The following is a 6,389-nucleotide window of genomic DNA, read 5'->3' as shown; positions in this document are numbered from 1 at the left end:
TATATAATAAAAGCCTAATATGCTAAGTGCCAGGTTGTCCATTTGACCAAAGTGTAATATGCTAAGGCCACTCAACCACTTGCTATGATGTGCACTGACCACCAGGGGTCAGACAGTTGACTGGTTGACCAGTTGCTATAACATGCACTGACCACTAGGGGGTCAGACAATTGACTGGTTGACCAGTTGCTATAACATGCACTGACCACTAGGGGGCAGACGCTCCAACTGGTAGGTTAGCTTGCTGCTGGGGTCTGGCCAATAGGGACTGAAGGAGACAGGCTGGACACAGCTTGGAACCCTCCCATGGTCCCTCCCCAGCCACGATTGTGCACCAGTTGGGTCCCTCGGCCTGGCCTATGCCCTCTCACAATCCAGGACCCCTCAGGTGATGTCAGAGAGCTGGTTTCAACCTGATGGCGGAATGACCAGTTATTATGGTGCACACTGACCACCAGTGAGGAGAGTTGCTCATCCAGAAGCCGGGCTCCTGTCTTCTCGGCAGTGCTAAGGATGTCCGACTGACAGCTTATGCCCACTCCCCGTGGGCCTAAGCCATCAGTCGGACATCCCCCGAGAGTTCCCGGTGGCTGAGGGACCCTCCTCCCCAGTGCACAAATTTTGTGCACCAGGCCTCTAGTGTGTATGTTGTGTGTGTGTGTATATATATATATATATATATTTCCTAATAGTTGTAAAGTGTTATCATATTGCAGTTTTAATTTTCATTTCCATAATGACTAATGATGTTGAACTTCTTTTCACGTGCTTAATGACTATTTGCTGGTCCCATAGAATGAGTTAGTGTTCCCTCTGTTGTATTGTTAAGAAGAGCATGAGAATAATTGGTGTTAATTCTTTTTTAAATATTTGATAGAGTTGACCAGTGAAGAGCTCTCCTTTTTGTGAGGTTTTGATGACTGATTCAATCTCTTTAGTTGTTATAGATCTATTCAAATTTTCTTTTCTGTTTTTTGGGGGGGTTTTTTAGTCAGTTTTGGTAGTTTGTGTGTTTGTAGGAATTTGTCTATTTCATCTAGGTTATCTAATTGGTTGGCATAAAATTGATCATAAAATTATCTTAATAATACTATTTATTTCTTTGTGGTAAGTAGTAATGTCCCCACTTTTATTTTCGATTTTTGTTATTTATATCTTCTCTTTTTTTTTTTCTTAGTGTAAGCTAAAGGTTTGTCAAATTGTTGTTCTTTTCAAACAACCAACTTTTGGTTTCATTGATTCTCTCTATTATATTTTATTTTCTATTTTGTTTATCTCTCTTGGAATTATTATTATCACCTTCCTTTTGTTATCTTTGGGTTTAGTTTGCTCTTATTTTCTAGTTTCTTATGATACAAAATTAGGTTATTGATGTGAGATCTTTCTTCTTTTTAATGTAATCACATATAAGTGCTTTTGCTGAATTCCCTAAGTTTTGGTGTATTGTGTTTTTATTTTCATTTTTCTAAAAGTTTTTTATTATCTTTTATTTTCTTTTTTGATCTATTGGTTATTTAAAAGTATGTTGTTTAATTTCCATGTACTTATTTAATTTTCAATTTTACTTATGTTATTGATTTATAGTTTTATTTTATTTTGGTCAGAGAAGATAATTTTTATAATTTCAACCTTCTTAAATATATTGAGACTTGATATGTGGCTCAACATTTAATGTATCACTTTTGCATATGTCATGGGAGCCACATTTTGGAGAAAGAAGTATCACAAGAAACTGGGATTACTGAGTCATTACTTAGAGGAAATCTATACAAGGGAGTGATTTGATCCACTTTTACCAGTGGCATAATTCAGAGATAAGTTTTAATATATGTTAAGCCACTAATAGTTAGAGATTTTCATAGCAGCCACTATTACTTACCCTGACTAATACAGATAACTAATACAGTATTTTGGATGACAGACTCAGTGTCTCAAAGATTTTAATAGACTGGTACTATAGATCACATCAAACAAAAATACTGTAATAGGCACAATCGCAAGTCTTCCACATGTGTCTGCATTAAATAATAATCTACATAATTCTATAATGATATGCAATTAAATTTAAATTCAATGTAGAAAATTGTGAAGATTTAGGGCTGTATAATGGTGATGTTATTGCCTCGGGGTTTGGTGAGATCACTGTCACCAGAGACATCCAAATGAAGGTTGCATGCACCATCACTTTCTAAGAAGGAAGTAAATGGGATTCATGCTTCAAACTGGAGTTCAACTGCATTATCTGTGAGGGACCTTCCTATTTTTGACAGTCTATGATTCTAGAAAATTTAATTGGTAGTGTGTGGAGGAGCTGAGTGGTTGACTAAGAAAGCTGACTAGATTGCTCCTGTTAAGCAATGGAAAGACCCTCAGATAGCTCTGGTGAGGGCTGTTGGAGGGATAGAGCAAAAAAGAAGAAAAAAATAGAGAAAGAACTCACTGACATGGACAACAGTGTGGTTATTGTAGGGTGGAAGCAGTTGGAGGTGGAAGAGGGTATAGGGGGGATAAATGGTAATGGGAAAAATAAAATAAATAAAAAATACCGTCAGAATTTCAGTGCCTTACAAAAACAAAGATTTATTTTTCTCTCACCATATATAACTTTTTTACCTAGCTCTTGGCTGTGCTCTATGGCTTTGTCATTCAAAGTCTCAGGTTGAAGGAACATCCTTTATCTGAGGCATGCATGGCTTTTTGCAGAGCAAAAGGAGCAATGGTAGAGACACTCAATGTCTCATCATTTCTGCTTGAATGAGGTATATGTCCTTTCCACTCACATTCTATTAGCCTAAGCAAGTCACAAGGATAAGCCTGACAGCAATACAGTAGGGATGATAATCTTCTCTCTACCTGGATAGGCCTCAGGGAGATAGTGATGAACCTTATAGAGTGGTGCAGAGAATATTTGAACAAATAATACAATCTACCACAGTTACATATGATACTCCCACACAGAACTGATCTTTTTATATGTAAAGTAGGCACATGAGTATGAATTTGTAAAGTCAGCCCTCTTTCTAAATATCTCTTCAGTGTATGAGTAATTCTACCCTCAAGCGAGTTAATTTGAGTTCTTGTGCATCAACAATGGCACAGAGAAATAGCAATTTTGATTGAGAAAAGAAGGTTAAAAAAAGCTCCAAGATTCCATTTTCAATCCCAGATCCATAGAGTAAGAATATTTTTAAGAGCACTTTAAAGGTAAATTTCTAGCCCTGAGCTGTCACAAAAGGAGAACCTCATCTCAGATAATTAGATTTTTGATTTGCTAAACAGCTTGGTTATTGCTTAACAACCTCAAGTCCCTTTTTTTCTGGTTTAAACTAGGTTTCACACTATAATTTTTATTCTCTTCAATCTTGGTCTTTGTCCTATGGCTGGCTGGCTCTTTATCTAGTTCTGGCTCCTTTAACACTTGATTTTCTTTCTGTCACTAATACTCTTTGCTCAAAAATATTCCTAGTGTAGCTTTATTGCCTATAGCCTGGCATCATCTCTTGCCTTTGTCTTCAGTTCTCCAGCTCTTGCTTCATTCTGATTGAATAATTCACTCAACCTGGTTACCCAACTCCTTAATTCTCAGGTACTAGTTCTGACACTAGGTGGTGCTATGCTTTTATTGCTGATCGAGGTTTAACTCCTTGGAATAGTATCATTGATTCTGGCAAATGGGATGATTTTGAAGAATATAGACTATCAGAAACGGGGAAAGGCTTGGGAACCATAGTGCAGCAGAAAATAATTTGAATACACAGCAATAAATGGGCATTACTAATAAAACTAGGCCCTGGAAGAGACCAAAGGTGAGAGAATGCACTGTAAATGTGTCACCTGGGAGAGAATAAGTAAAAATTCAAAAAGAAGAGGAAATTAGAAAGAACTGGGTGCTCTTATAAGCAAGTATAAGATGTGTATTATAATGACTGAAGGAATACTTTCATGAGGACCTCACTTTTCTCAGTGAAGAGGGCTGAGAGAGGGATAGATGGAAGATCAAGGATTTAACTAAATGAACATTACTTGGAATAGCCACTTTAGGAATTGCTTAAGAAACTGTCTAAAACCAACACCTTCTGTAATGGAGCATTAACCAGTATCTGTGATATTTTAGCATCAAAAAATAAATCACAGAAGCAGAAAGAATACACCATCAATGTATACAATATTTTTGTACCATGAGACCCAAGTTGGAGCTATGGATTTGTTTTGTGTATTTTAAGTTTACCTGATGTTAATCTTATAATGTTTCCAGATTTATTGATTTATTTTTAAACACTAGCTATTCAAGAAAATGGAAACCTGAGAACTATTTCCATGCCATTCTTTAACATCCTAAAGCAAAAGACAACCAAAATAGTCCACAGTTAAATGAATGGAAAGGGTATAACTTCACAGCTGGAAACTGGATTTGACAGTGAGTACCAGTGATAGACTATTTCCTATGGAGGATATCACAAAGTAATACAGCAGCAGGCGAAACAACACTCTTTGTAACATATTGTACTGGCTTCATTTATCTGTTCAATGAATAGGAAATCTAGTTAAGCTACAGTGCCAAGATATGCTATTTCTTTCACCTCAAATACATTTTTCACATTGCCTTCGTGATAATGGAAAAAAAGTATAATAAACAAAAAGAATGTCTTTTATGCCACAGAATACTTAATTCATGCAGTGAAGCTACAAGCTGAGGTTTCTGTTTGGGTTTTAAGAAACTGAATAATTTAAAATTAATTTCAACAATGAGGCATTTAGAAAACATATTTATAATCTCCATAATTAAATCAATACACTAGATAGTTTTATATGAAAAATGAGAATATAGGGGAATATGGAAAATGTTTGCTATATTAAAATCATAAGTAAAGTACTTACACATGATGACAAAATTTATCATAAATTTTATCTGTTCTTTCCAGATTTATTATGTTAACAGAACCTTTTGGTGTTCAAAGTTTTATTTCATTTTAAAATTTCTATTGTTCTCTGAGAAGCCATTGGGATAATATTCTCAAAAAGGTGCCTGATGTCAAAAGTAAGAAAAATAATAAAGTAGAATGGGTCCAAAAAATGGGAATATAAAAATATAAAGAAGTGCTAATTCTGATCGTTATTTGGGAGAGAGTGATGAGGGGATAAGCATTGTTACACTTTTAATGTCAGCATAGTATCTCATTGATACACCATATAGCATGGTTATCCATGTTTTGTCAGATACATTATGTGATTCAACCATTTGTGTGCATCAAGGTTATTTAAGACATTAAGTAAATAGTAGAAGGGACTGAAAACAATTTCACATTGAATTCAGCATTGTATATACAATCTTACCAAAAGCAAGGACAATTTATAATCCAAGAGATGGGCATAACATATCATTTTAAAAGCAAGCAAATGCCCTGGATGCAACCAAAGGCTATCAATTTTCACTGTAACAGATAAAAATTTTATTTAATTGGTGCTTTTTCAAACCACCTTGGCAATATACATAAATTGCTATATCTATAAAATGGAAAAAAATAACTAGCCTTCATGTCTGGATAAAGAAATAACTTACTTATAGAAAAGTGTGAGTGTGAGGCTAGATTTACACTGGAAATTTCTTCCTGACATATATGGCTTTGATTGATGATCATGGAATGCCAACTTACTCAAACACATATGCAACTACACACTCAATCAAAATTTTAGACAGGAATTGATTATTCTTTAACTTTGATACTCTGTTCAGAATATAAGATAGTTATCAGAAAACTCGGTCACAACTCCCAGATTACTGATATTAGCATTTTGTAAGTCTAGGAAAAATATATTCTACAGTTATATTTACAAAATAGAGAATTATCTACCACCTATAAAAGTTACAACAAGGGAAAACACAAGTATTAAGTAGGAAAACTTTTCGTGAATTATAAGAACAATAACAATTTTATAGGTGGTCCCCTTTAAAGTAGAGATGTGCTCTAAAAAAGTCTTAAAACACTTTAAAAAAAATCTCACAGGATTCTATTGGCAATGAAGAGGTAAAGGGGGATTGGAGAGATGATTATCTAAGGAAACTGTGTGGTAAGGTATAGTGGGGCCTTGACTTACGAGTTTAATTCGTTCCGTAACGGAGCTCGTAACTCAAATTACTCGTATGTCAAATCATAAAGTGAACGAATGAGACACATGATGCTGGGCTAATGTTGTGGCATTCACTGTGACGTTCGCCCCGCCAACTAGCGGTGAGGTATCTGAAGCTGGCTCGTAACACGAATTTTAGCTCGCAACTCAAAGCAAAAAATTGGCCGAGAGACGGCTCATATCTTGAAAAACTCTTTAGTCGGTACACTTGTAAGTCAAGGCCCCACTGTATTTCAAAAGTGAGTAATACATTGGAATAT

This window comes from Myotis daubentonii, chromosome X, assembly GCF_963259705.1.
Source record: "Myotis daubentonii chromosome X, mMyoDau2.1, whole genome shotgun sequence".
Lineage (NCBI taxonomy): Eukaryota > Metazoa > Chordata > Mammalia > Chiroptera > Vespertilionidae > Myotis > Myotis daubentonii.
The sequence above is the reverse complement of the archived record's forward strand: the minus strand, read 5'-3'. Positions refer to the sequence as shown.